Source organism: Anastrepha ludens, chromosome 6 (assembly GCF_028408465.1).
Source record: "Anastrepha ludens isolate Willacy chromosome 6, idAnaLude1.1, whole genome shotgun sequence".
Lineage (NCBI taxonomy): Eukaryota > Metazoa > Arthropoda > Insecta > Diptera > Tephritidae > Anastrepha > Anastrepha ludens.
In genome coordinates this window covers 63,732,654-63,746,209 of record NC_071502.1, presented here as the reverse complement: position 1 = coordinate 63,746,209, position 13,556 = coordinate 63,732,654, and the positions used below count along the sequence as shown (strand labels likewise).

Here is a 13,556-nt window from a genome sequence, read left to right as displayed (position 1 = left end):
GGAACTTGATAGTTTTTCGTTGGTATGGATGATTGCCTTCGGCAAAAATAGCGGTATTATTTACGAACAAGTGGAGATATGACTAAGAAAACCCTTTTTGGGCTCTTGCGGCCAACTAGTGAACTTTTTAATGAGCAGCCAGACCAGCCTAATACAAACCCACAGTAAGTCGCATTTTGAAGGTCGTAAGTCATTGTAGTTAAATACTTTTTATAGCAGATTACCTGAATATATTTCCTAATTTAATTTCTCGTTCTTTAAACAATACTATGAATTTTTAATAAAAGAAAAATCGTTATTGTCTCGACCGATTTGCGTTTTATAACCTTTTGTCAAATAAAAATGTCTGAAATAAAGTGCCGCCTGAAAGGGCGCATGTCCAGATGGGCGGAGTCTTTTTCAATGCGTGTAAAATGTGTGGGACTGTATGCGTGGCAGCATGTTGCCAGCAACATGTGCCCACACACACGCAGTTAGAGCTTTCGCCACCAAATTCACGGTCAAACAGCAGCCAGTATGCAACAGTGCGCCTTAGTCATTGCTTGTTCATCTTTGCAGTCGAGTGGATTTTATTAATTTTTTGTTAAAAACTACTTACCCGCGTGCTTCCCTAGTTACGTGCGTCGAAATAAAAACGAAAAACATGTTGATAATTGCATAAAAGTTGTTTTGAAATTCTAAATACTAAAAACTAAACCACGACACCGTCGAAAAGGCGCTTCCATAAGCAATAACAGTGCAACCTAATACATATCAAATTGTGTGCAATTACATACATACATACATAGAAACGGAGAACGAGAAGAATCATTATATACAATAGAAAAAAATAGAGCAACAAACTACCTTAGCACTAATCATAAACAGGAGATATTTATGTAATGCAAAGATTAAAAAAAGAAAACAGCTGAATAATAGATTTAAAGGTGATTTTAAATAACTGCAAGAATTACATTTACGTATTGAAACATGCACCAACCGTACATATCAACAGTAAACACCAAAACTATGTTAACAAACTGAAATTAAAAACGGTGTTGCCCCTTAAACTTTTCAGAAAGGTGTTTTATTTTGAAAATATTACAGATGTTTTTGCATACCAGTAGCACCTAGTAGTCGACGTCGACCAAGTCATTGAAACAGTGTTTGTAAATTGTCATGCATTTTTTAATATTGTCGCGTTTATCTACATTAGGGTGTGTCACATAAAAAAATTACCGGCTTTCTGCTGGAATTATAATTGTTTTTATATTTTAAGAGCACGAAACATTACTTGAAATAGAAAGTTGTTTTTAACAGCGGTCGCCCCTCGGCAACAATGTGAAACCTCCGAGTGTATTTCTGCCATGAAAAAGCTCCTCATAAAAATATCTGCCGTTCGGAGTCGGCTTGAAACTGTAGGTCCCTCTATTTGTGGAACAACATTAAGACGCACACCACAAATAGCACATCCAAAAAAGGCGTAAGCGCCAATTGTTTATATACGAGGTGTGTTCAAAAAGTATCACGAATTATGTGTTTTTTCAGAAATTATTTATTTATTCATTAATATCTATTTTGTCCCCTTCAAAGTAGTCCCCATAAGATATTATGCACTTGTGCCCACGATTTTTCCAATCTTCGAAGCACTTCAAAAAATCATTTTTTTTTTCTTGTTCAGCTCCTCCTTCGATGCCGTCTTTATCTCGTCAATCGTAGCGTAGCGTCGTCCTTTCATGGGCCTCTTCAATTTTGGGAACAAGAAAAAGTCACAGGGGGCCAAATCTGGGGAATACGGTGGCTGTGGCATCATTAGTGTATTGTTTTTGACCAAAAAGTCGCGCACAAGTAACGTTGTGTGAGCAGGGGCATTATCGTGATTCAAGAGCCAATTTTGGTTCTTCCACAAATCCGGGCGTTTCTGGCGAATTACTTCGTGCAAATTGCGCATAACTTGCAGGTAATATTCCTTATTGACAGTTTTACCCTGTGGCAAGAACTCATGATACACAACGCCCCTGCAATCGAAGAAAACTGTAAGCAAAACTTTTACATTCGATCGAACTTGGCGCGCTTTTTTCGGTCTTGGTTCGGGCGGCAACTTCCATTGAGATGATTGAGCTTTGGTTTCCACGTCATAACCATAAACCCACGATTCGTCCCCAGTTATGACCCTCTGGAGCAAATTTGTGTCGTCGAGGACAGAGTCCAACAACTCATTAGCAATGTTCATGCGAAGCTGCTTTTGGTCGAAATTGAGCAGTTTTAGTACGAATTTCGCGGCGACCCGTCTCATGCCCAAATCATTGAAAAAAATCGAATGGCACGGGCACGAGCCAATCGATATGTATAGGTCCTCAGCAACTTCTCTAACGGGGATCCGACGATTGGCCAATACCATTTTCTTCACTTCATCAATTTTTTCGTCTGTTTTTCAAGTGCTCGGACGTCCGGCACGCTTTTCGTCGTTCACATCTTCTCGGCCTTCTGAGAACATTTTGTGCCACCGATAAACGTTGCTTTCGTTCAAAGTAACTTCTCCGTATGACACAGTCAACATTCGGAATGCATCCGCACACTTAATTTCGTTTTTCACACAAAATTTGATACAGGTTTTTTGATCCATCTTTTTGAATAGGTAAAAATCGAAGACAAACCGAAACACGTGCAAGCAAAGCAGCTCTCAACAATTAACTGAACATTCAAAATGGCTGAACTCGTCGGCATGAGTGAGAGACATAAGTACCAACATATCGCCACAAAACCTGCGAAAATTCAAAGTCGCGATACTTTTTGAACACACCTCGTATTTATTTATTATTTTCTAAAACTTTCGAAAAATTACTAAGAACTACGAAAATCGTGCAGCTTACAAATATGCATATTAAGGAAAAAAAATTTTCCACAAAATATGGTCAGATAATAAAAAGGTTCATAAATTGTGCAGAATCGAAGTAATGATATTTTTCGCCTTTTTTTGGAAGATAGACTTAAAGAGAACTTGAATAACTCAGCCAAATTTTGACCAATTCAGCCCTAGAAGCTTCCTTGGACCAATGTTTGCGACTATGTAATCGACCGTATCACGTCTCATGTTATCTCAATGGATTTTCGAATATCAAAAATTTGCAAACATGGAAACTTCAAAATGCGATATCTCAGTTAAAAATAAAGATATTTAAGCAAACTGAGCGGCATTTAAAAGAGGAAGACTTATACTTTAAAATACTATGTTTACTTTTTTATGAAGAGCAAAATCTGCGTAGCTACATAACCTCAAAAATGGGCAAAAACAGCGTTTTTGCACTTTTAGGTTAGGATATTTCAAAATCCTGACGTGATAGAGCAATTTAAACCCCGGATTCGGATTCTACGCAAAAAATTACTTCGAAAATGACCCTACACTTTCCTAGAACAAAACGTTGTTGACCTGTGTTACCAATGGCAGGCGCTGCTTTTTATCTTGTAAGATTCGAATTTGATGCTACGGCGGATGCTACGGTCAGATATTTTTAGTTTTTTCGCCATTTGATAGGCACTTCTTCGAGGATTTCGCTCAAATCGTTTATTCGCTTTTTAAACCATTTCACGGAACGTTGCAATCTTTTGATGAGCACCTCCATGACGTTTCGCAATGCTAGAGTATCATTGTAACGAGTTATGCTGCGATAAAAAGAAACTTTATTTACTTTTTTACTACTTATTAGATATCCTAATTTTACTTTTACTCAATCTCAGCTTTTGACTGGTGCCTCCCATGCAAATGAAATATTTTGATCGTCGGTTCTGAGCTTCAATGATATTTATGTATGATATGTATATACAAGTATATAGGAGTATGTAGTATGAAATGCCATGGAACATTCGTTCACAAAAAAGGGAAAAATTTGCGAAGCCGAAATGCTGCTTATATGAACAATTGTATATTTTAGAAAGCTTTATTTCTGCTATTGGTATGCAATTTATGCGAATGCATGTATTCCTAAATCGTAATAAAAAATTGTTTAAAAAACTAAAAAGTCACGCTTTAATGACAGATAGAGCTGAAAAGTAGAAAATAATGTTATAATATACAATATGTAAGTGTAAAATCAATAACAAACAAAAATTTACATAGTTTTTAATTGCGGCTGCCATAGCCGAATGGGTTAGAGCGTGACTACCATTCGGAATTCAGAGAGAACGTAGGTTCGAATCTCGGTGAAACACCAAAATTAAGAAAAACATTTTTCTAATAGCGGTCGCCCCTCGGCAGGCAATAGCAAACCTCCGAGTGTATTTCTGCCATGAAAAAGCTCCTCATAAAAATATCTGCCGTTCGGAGTCGGCCTGAAACTCTACAAATAGGAGGAGGAGCTCGGTCAAACACCCACGCGCCAATTATATATACATATAATTTTCAAAAAACGTGGGTTGCTTTATACCATATTCTTATGCTAAATCTACTTTTAAAGAAAGTTCTTCTTGTAAATAATATAATTTTTTGTGGTTATAAATTTACATTTATTTAATCTATGTATTACCTATTATTTTTTACACTATTATTCATTAACTATTAACAAAGTTATTTGATATTTATTTTAACTCAGTAGATATTGTAAATTAGATAAGTTAAGGTGAGGCTAATAAAAGGGTTTTAAAAATATTAATTTTTCGTTGTAACTGAGTAACTTCCACCCAGTTGGCGGGAACTAAAATTTCTGGTAACAATTATATGAAGTTACGAAAAGGAAGAAAGAGTTGCCGAAATTTCTATGTTTATTTATAAAAAATATTTCTATCTGTTCAAATGAATTTAATAACGGAAAAGCATTTAAAATTGAGCATTCTAACAGAGATAAAAATTTCTTGCGAATAAAACCGACCGCCAAAGTCAACACTTTGCAAATAAGTGGAATTCGCTATGCATACGGATGCATACTGGTGTTTTACATGGCAAAAGGAAAAATTGTGTAATTTGGGTTAATGTTAATTTTATTTTAAAAATATTTCATTCTGAATCTTTCCAACAATTTAACATAATAGATATCATAAGTTATTCCGGGCCTCATATTAACTAATCCCGAAATTTTCGTGATTACGGGATTGATACCCCTAATACACTCATATATGTACACATATCTGTACATATGTATATATGTATATACAACTGATCGCTCGGATACTTCCTCCAATTTGTGGTATGTGTTTCAATATTTTAATGGAGGGACTCAGACCAGTGACTGCCGAGGTCACGCGACTGCTCTTGTTCTAACATTTAATGCTTTATATCCAACCGAAAGTTAGTCACTCAAACAACCTACTTGGCTTCGGCGGCCACTAAACAAAATTATGTAGTGATCAAATATTCAAAAATCAAAAATCACTTAGCCTCTCTGTCATGCAGTACAGAGAAAATTTGTTGTATGACACGTGTACTTTCTGTCGGAGAAAATCACTCAATACACTTTTTCATTCGCCTTAGAGATTTATACTCTTTGACTCTTACACGAAATGTTACTAAGGCGGAGCAGCATTCTCCTGAGTAATTATAATCTATTACTTTATTTTTCTTTCCATCAACATGAAATTCAACTTCTTTCTTTCTACTTGTCATGGAGAAAACCAACGAATGGTCATCGAGTGATCAAGTGAACAAGTTTCTTACATTTGTTATTGACTATGCTGCTGCTGCTATGAGATGGGTCGCTTAGCTTTGCTCGCAATGCGGTGAAACGATCAACATTCAGTTGGGATCTGCTCGTCAATCGCATCGGTTGTTAATTTTCATTGGCTCAGTTTTGGTACGCGCGTTGAAAATTCAACACTTGGTAGCTATTGCTATTACCTTCATTCCTTTTATTGGATAACTAATTTTGGTGTTTCACACAGTTGCATACAATTAAAGTTGTTTGTTGCTTGAATACTTCGTAGTACCTGGCAGGTAATTATGACGTGGTTTCTCGGTTGTAGTGCAAAAGTCATTTGTATATTGTATAAAAGTGTACGCAAAAAGCTACGTTTGCCGGCGCTTAGAGTGGGGCGGGGGCCTATTACGCTCATTATCTGTCAAATAAATAGAAGAAAGAGCGGAAGGGAAAAGAATTCGAAAATTTTATCGCATAGACCTTTAAACACGTATTACTTTACTAATCGCGTGTTGCACTAAGGACTTGAAATTGAATGTATAAAATAAAAATAAAATGTACCTATAATAAATACGAAAAAATAATTAGAAATTGAAGAATTAAGAAAAAGGCGGATATGGCACTATACGAGAGCGATGGTGCTGAGTAAAGAGTGTGACATACATACAAATATATATGCATGAGGGTTTTGAGAACATTATATGTTCAGAGCGGTGAATGACACGAGTGTAGTGGAATTTGAACAACAACAACAACAACAGAAAATTTACGATAGAATCAACAAATTAAAAGCAAAGAAGCACATGTATATATATGCCTTCACACATTCATACATGCATACATATGCACACGCAGTTTCCAAAAACGCCAAAAACGCGTCTCACAGATAAGACCAAAACCTACAAAAGCATTCCTCAACGTTTCGGACAAAGTGAAATGCAGAAGTAACTAATAATTGCTTATGCCAGCGAAGCAAATTAATCTATTACTAAGTGTTTTTTTCGGAAGTCAATGAATGGCCTGATAACGAAACAAATACATTAAAACACCCTGCAGGGAAAACTAATTGCAGAGTGGCGCAGATGAAGTGAAGTAATAGCCATAACTAAACCACTTTTTTCTTCTTCTCTATATTAGTAAATATACAATTTTAGGGTTACAAATTGGGATACAAAAACAGTACCTTCAAATAAAGTATTAAAAATAGTCTAGTAGCATTAATGCAGGCATATGCTTTGTAGCATACATACATAAGTCTCATTCATTCTCACAGAAGTCTCTCATTCTGACTATTTAACTTTGTAAGCATATCGAGGATTCCCAGAGTGGTAGAGTGACAATGTATGCATCTGTCATAAAATAGTAAAGCCAAGTTACACTCTTATCACTGCCATTACCAAAAAACAGTCCAGGATAGTAAGGGATTGCAAGCCAATGTTATAGACGGAGAGCTGGCGGCCGCGGAGGTACTACGATAACACCTCCGGCTAGAATTTTGAGAAGTGGTTGGGAGAACCATGAAACAGTGCCATTTGCAAGGATTTTGCTCAAAACCCCTGCAAAAAAGACGTCAGACGACTTAAAGTTGCAAAAAAAAGTTGCTAAAAAAATGTTCGTACCTCCGGCTGAAAATTTGTAGGCTTACTGTTTGAAGGTCAAAAATGCTGTATATAAATCGTCAGACGTCTAGATCGCTGCAAAAGTAGTGTCAGACGACCCCAAATTTGTAAATTTTTTTCGAAAAATTTTTTTTTTTTATATTACCTCCGTCTGACGTTCTCACATATTATAGTAGGCACTATTTTAAGTGTATATTTAAATCGTCAGACGGAAATACCGCTGCTAAGTCATCCTACAATATCCGTGAAGTTCCGGTCTGCCTGAATTTTTTTTTTTTTTTTTTTCGGAATTTATTTTTGTTACCTCCGTCTGACATTTTTACATACTATTGCAAAAAGCATTTCAAGTACACATTTAAATTGTCAGACGAAAATACCGTTGCAAAATACTTATCTCAAGCTAGTATATACTTGATATAGAATGCGGGAAAAAAACAGGCGAAAATCGCATTTGAAATTACGATGAAATCGTGTCAAATATATAAATACGTAGCCATAAATGTGTGTGTGTGTGTGTGTGTGTATGTGTCACGAACATACGCAAATGTGTCTTAGGGCCTAGCCGCTATGCCCGCTTTGTATATTGAGACGGGGAGAGGAATAGGGAACAGGCTGGGGACTAAATATACTGCGTAGAATGTATAGATATATAGCCATAAATGCGTGTGTGTGTGCGTGTGTATGTGTTACGAGCATGCGCAAATGTGGCTTAGGGCCTATCGCAGAGGTATTTTGCAACGGTATTTTCGTCTGACAATTTAAATGTGTACTTGAAATGCTTTTTGCAATAGTATGTAAAAATGTCAGACGGAGGTAACAAAAATAAATTCCGAAAAAAAAAAAAAAAAAAAATTCAGGCAGACCGGAACTTTACGGATATTGTAGGATGACTTAGCAGCGGTATTTCCGTCTGACGATTTAAATATACACTTAAAATAGTGCCTACTATAATATGTGAGAACGTCAGACGGAGGTAAAAAAAAAAAATTTTTCGAAAAAAATTTACAAATTTGGGGTCGTCTGACACTACTTTTGCAGCGATCTAGACGTCTGACGATTTATATACAGCATTTTTGACCTTCAAACAGTAAGCCTACAAATTTTCAGCCGGAGGTACGAACATTTTTTTAGCAACTTTTTTTTGCAACTTTAAGTCGTCTGACATCTTTTTTGCAGGGGTTTTGAGCAAAATCCTTGCAAATGGCACTGATTCATGGTTCTCCCAACCACTTCTCAAAATTCTAGCCGGAGGTGTTATCGTAGTACCTCCGCGGCCGCCAGCTCTTAGTCTATTAGCTCGTCACGTATTCTGTTGTGGCATAATGACGCAGAATCATGGTAAAAACCACGGTTTCTATCCTAAACAGACTCCAAGTGGTCGTGTGTGTTGACATTATGGCTGCCATGACGTTGTGCTCGTACATGAGGATCGATTCTCAATGTTTTGCTGGATTTGCTGCCGCAAGTCAAGAGAAAGCAATGAAAACGATGTGAATTATTTTTAAATGGGGCACGATGATTAGAGCTCCAAACATAGAGAATTGAGTAAAAAGTTATTAGAGCAGTACCCTCTGCTTATGGCACTGCACTGGCTAATTGGCGGAAGGTGGCGTACATAAAATACAGCATGAACTGAACTGCTCTAAAAGCCTTAAAAGCCGCTTGCAGCTTTTCCAAAAGTAATCCAAGAATGTGAGTTGAATCTGTTCGAAATTGTGTGGGTGCCGGGGCAATGTGGTGTTCAAGACAACTAACTGGCTGATGACTTGGCGAACTGTGGTTTTTTGGAGCGTCTGATTAGACGAGAGTTGATTTTAGGGCCAAGTATAGCAAAGCCAGTCGAGTACATTAAGGGTTCCAACTCATAAGAGCCTTTGGTGCAATACCTACGACAAATGGTTACCTCAATACGTCATCTATGATTTATTACGTACATTTTGTTTGGAAAATGAGAATAGTCAGCGCATTTTTTCTGTCGGCGCTCGGCTTTCGCCAGATTTAGATGGTGTACTTATGGGTAAGATGTTTTGAGAATTGTCGGGCTGCATTCTCTTTCCTTCGACAAACTGTCGAATTCATAACCCAGCTGTCCCTACCCTTTAAATTTTCTCACTGGGCCTATAGTATAATGGCGAATATTGTCCATAATTCCTATGCCAATTTCAAGCTCGGATCAAGAGACATTTCAATCTTCTGTGATCCCTGCGATAGGGAATGATTTAATCAATATGCACCAGATAATATACATCAAAAGCTGTAATATGTGTATTATCAAAATGGAGGTCCCCGCCTTAAATGGATTCTAGGTTAGTTACTCAGGCCAGGTACTGTGTTAAATGGCATGATCTCGGAAGCCAAGGTGCAGGTGATTTTATAAAGATAATAACCGTATATCATCTTTCTTCAACTAATTTAGGTTTTCAGCCTAAGTATCGAACTGAACATCATTGAGCAAAAGTAAATTAGTTTTTCCTACAGGGTACATCTACATACTCACTGCACATCCATATGTGCACAATTATTCTGTCTCTTCGTTCTCTTTCACTTCCTCCAAAGTATTTACTCAAATACGAATGCGAGTGTTCTTACCGGTTGATCGCATTCTCAGTTTTTTGTTTATTTGTTGCGACATAATTCTTATGTTGTATGAATGAAGTTTTTTCAATACCATCAGTATGTATTAAATATCCAAAAGGGAACCTAATTTATGGATACATATTGTAGTTCGTACATACCTATATAGGTGTTTTTTAATCTGTTTAAAATTGGGGCTTGACTTCTATTTGGTCTTGCATACGAAATCATTGGCTTTCGAATTTAAAAACCAATAAGATAAATACATACATATGTATGCGTTTGAAATGATCCTAGCAGTGAAAAGCCGAAACTTTACTGTTTATAAAAACTGAACTTTCATCAAACATAAAAGAAGTCATATTAGTTTGAGAATGAGTAACCAGTACCAGTTGCAAAATGCCCAATTAGTGGTGTGCCCAAACAAATATTCTTCCATTACAATAAATAGAAATACTTCAAAGTTAAGGACTCACGCAAAGAAACTTAGACGAATACTAATCTTCATAGTGTCAATCACCTCCCGTTTGCTCCTTTATGAACTAATTCTATAACTGGTATAATGCTGATAGGGGCTGATTAGTTCGTTTTCTTAAAAACACCTTCTGGTAGCATTGAAAAAAGAGTAGTAGTAGTAAGGTAATTTAGAACTGCACAGTAGATTTTCTTCAGGGTTTGGTTAAATTTAGCTGTATGTAGGTGTGGGCTTACCTTGTACTCAGCAAGGATCTCGATTGCTTCCGAACTAGATCACATTTCTTCTAACTTTCCATAAAACTGAGTGAAAATCTGAAAAAACTTAATAAAAATGTACTTCCTTATTCAATGATATTTCTGTGAAATATATTCGTATAAGCCAACGGTTTTACTTGGACCATCAGTAATTGTAATCAATTAATGTTTTTGTTTTTCTGAGGCTTAATTATAGTAAGCACAGCACAGATGATTATTATCTCCTCAAATGTGAAAATTGTACTAAATCAAACATCCGTCCTTTTGGTTGCAAATACTAGTTTCTGGTTGTTTACCTTCAATTGTTGTGTGAATTGAATTTTGTAAAGGTGCGAGCGAAAATTTCGAAACAAAAAGATCAGTTCGATTTCCCTTATCTGGCAAGAAAATTTTCAAAACTTTTCGACCGAATTTCCCATCAAAGCTTTCAACTTTGTAAGCAGACAGATCATGTGACTACGAATTACCGTTGAGTGTTGACAATTTTTTTCGAGATGTCACGCCTTTTCTTATATAAAAAGAACATACCCGCTTTTTTTTGTTTATATGGAAGAAAACGCCTTTGCACCGTCAATCAAGAAAACAAAATTTCGAGAAATCAACGGTATTTTAAAACCGGCACTTGAAACTTGCACTTTGTTATATTAAAATTTAATAGGCTAAAATCGTCATGCCCTGTTAGTTAGTTAGAAAGTTGAAAGTTTGGCGAAATACTGAAAAAATTGAAACTTTGCGTTGCATGGACTTTGTGGTATTGGGAATCATATTTTTATAAAATAATGAGGGTGTATTTATAATTTTTCAACAGGAAGTATGTGCAAAGAAATCGTAGGACTACGAATTAAATGGCTAGGGCAAGTACAACATCTAAGAAACACACCCGTATGCAGTTTTCAGTACTGACTTTGCCTATCGTTAAGAAAAGTATAGAAATTGAAATTCTAAGCGGATACAACGTGTTTGAATTTTGTCATAGAAAATTGAGTACAGGTCAATTGTGTGATGTACATATTATCATCGTACTCCCAGCCAACCGTGCTCACTTAACTAGCTCTCTACATAGGTTCTCTGTACACATCCACACATACAACATACACATATGTACATATGTAGGCGTATGTGACTTCCACATCTCTCAGAGGAAGGCGTGAGTTAATTATTGCAGTGGTCGTGAAATAACAGTTAGAACATTCAAATACCTACCTGCTGATCAGAGAAAAAGAAGTACAACAAACAAAAATTTAAATAAAATATCTGTATGAGTATTAGTAAAACAATCTGGTCAAAATAAAAGAGAAGAAAGCCAAAGGCAAGAACTACTGAAGTGAATGAAGTATTTACAGGGTGGTGCAAATAAGAGTATGTTTTTAAAGATAAAATAAAATATATAAAACTCAATTATGTGGCTTCCTTCACCGGAGTGCAACTTACGGCTTTATATCATAGGTGGTTCGGCCGATAATATTTGAAGTTTATGGATAATTTTATCAGCATCCGCAGGGTGTCTTTATTTCAAAGCATCTTGCAAAAGATTAACAGTACCAACTCGCAGCTCCGAGGCTGCCCATTAGCAGCTCCAAGTCAGCTAAAAGCAAGATTATCGAAATTAGTGCGTAAAATATTTATTGGTGGACCATCTGCTACAGCAAAAATAGGCCAAGTTCATATCTTCAATTTCAGTTAACATCTAAATTAATAAGCGCACCAAAAACTATCACGTTCGGTTTACCCTGATCATCAGATGTGGCAATTTTGTTCATATGCATAATCGCCGAGATGGAAGTGTGACTCATTAACAATTTATCTTCAATTAATGCACTCCCTTTCTAATAGTTCCTTGTTGAAGCGACTAATTTCAAATACTGATTGACAGATTTGGAGTATCAATTCAAAAATTTAACTGCACTTGCGCCATTTTGTACATGCACATGTAAGGGAGTCATACGAGGTCAGAGACCTTTATTGTACGCACAAAGCCCAGCGAAAGAGAATCAGAAGTTCTTATCAGTTTTGGGTTCTTCTTTTGAGTAAATTTAAGAAAATTCGTTTGGTTAGTTAATTTTTCTCATTGGGCATTTTCAATTGACTCGTTGGCTCTTTCTGTATAATTTATCACATACGAGAACCTCTGTTTACAGCTATGAAAGTCACGCGACACTTTTCAAAATAAAGAAGGTTGAACTTAAAGGTCTCTCAGACTTGGGCAGGTCAAGGGACCTAGTCCACAATTTATGTATGGAAATAATTGATACATTCAAACACTTGGGAGGTGTTGCATATTATAACTGATTTTAAAAATCGAGACGATGCAGAGTGTTGATAAAAACGTCGATACATGCTTGCGCATTAGTGCGAAAAATATTCCATTACCAACTGCAGCTTTTAAGTGTTCGAAAGAACCGCCGCTAATCCATCGTACGTATTTATATGCCAAAGATGCAGCCTGATCTACCGGAACTACTCTTTTCGAGCTAATTTAGTGGTGGTTTTAAAGAAATTGTCGATAGCACCACAAATTGACATTTCTGACACCAGGGTTATATATTTTTTACAACTACAACACGGCCATATTTTCCCTGATTTTCATTAAAATTATTTTTCAAAATTGGCATACAGTTTATTTATACATTAAAATAATAAAAAAAAATCACGGAATAAAATGCTTAAAAAATAAATAATTTTGGGGCGAATTTTCCTTCTATTTTTGCTTCGAAAAAATTATTTTTACGAAAAATTTTCGAAAACTTGAAACACATAGAAAGTAATATCATAAAAAAGATGTGTGCAAAATTTCGGGGAGATCGGTCAATAAATTTTCGAGTTATCGTGTACACCAATTCGAAAAATATAATATTTTGAAAAAAACGCATCTAAAGTCGGCAACGTAACTATACCTCTCCCAGCGCTCGAACGCAAAGAATAGAGTCGTCGTTCTTAAAGGATTATATTAACATTTTATGAAAAAAAATTTTTTTTCGCAATTTTACAGGTATCTATCCCCTTAAGCCATATTGATAAAAGCAAG

The 13,556-nt window shown here is 36.1% G+C and overlaps 1 protein-coding gene across 4 annotated transcripts in view; it reads left to right on the top strand.

Moving 5' to 3' along the window:
- The first annotated feature begins 534 nt into the window (after window positions 1-534).
- Window positions 535-13,556, top strand: part of LOC128866799 (FK506-binding protein 2) — a 65,123-nt gene continuing 52,101 nt past the window's right edge. The window contains exons 1-2 of one of the 4 annotated variants that reach the window (XM_054107783.1): window positions 5,685-5,789; window positions 5,851-5,902. The gene's annotated coding sequence lies outside the window, so the exon portion shown is untranslated. Of the gene's footprint in view, window positions 927-5,684; window positions 5,903-13,556 lie in introns of those variants that run through there. The other 3 variants (XM_054107784.1, XM_054107785.1, XM_054107787.1) reach the window with 3 other exon arrangements.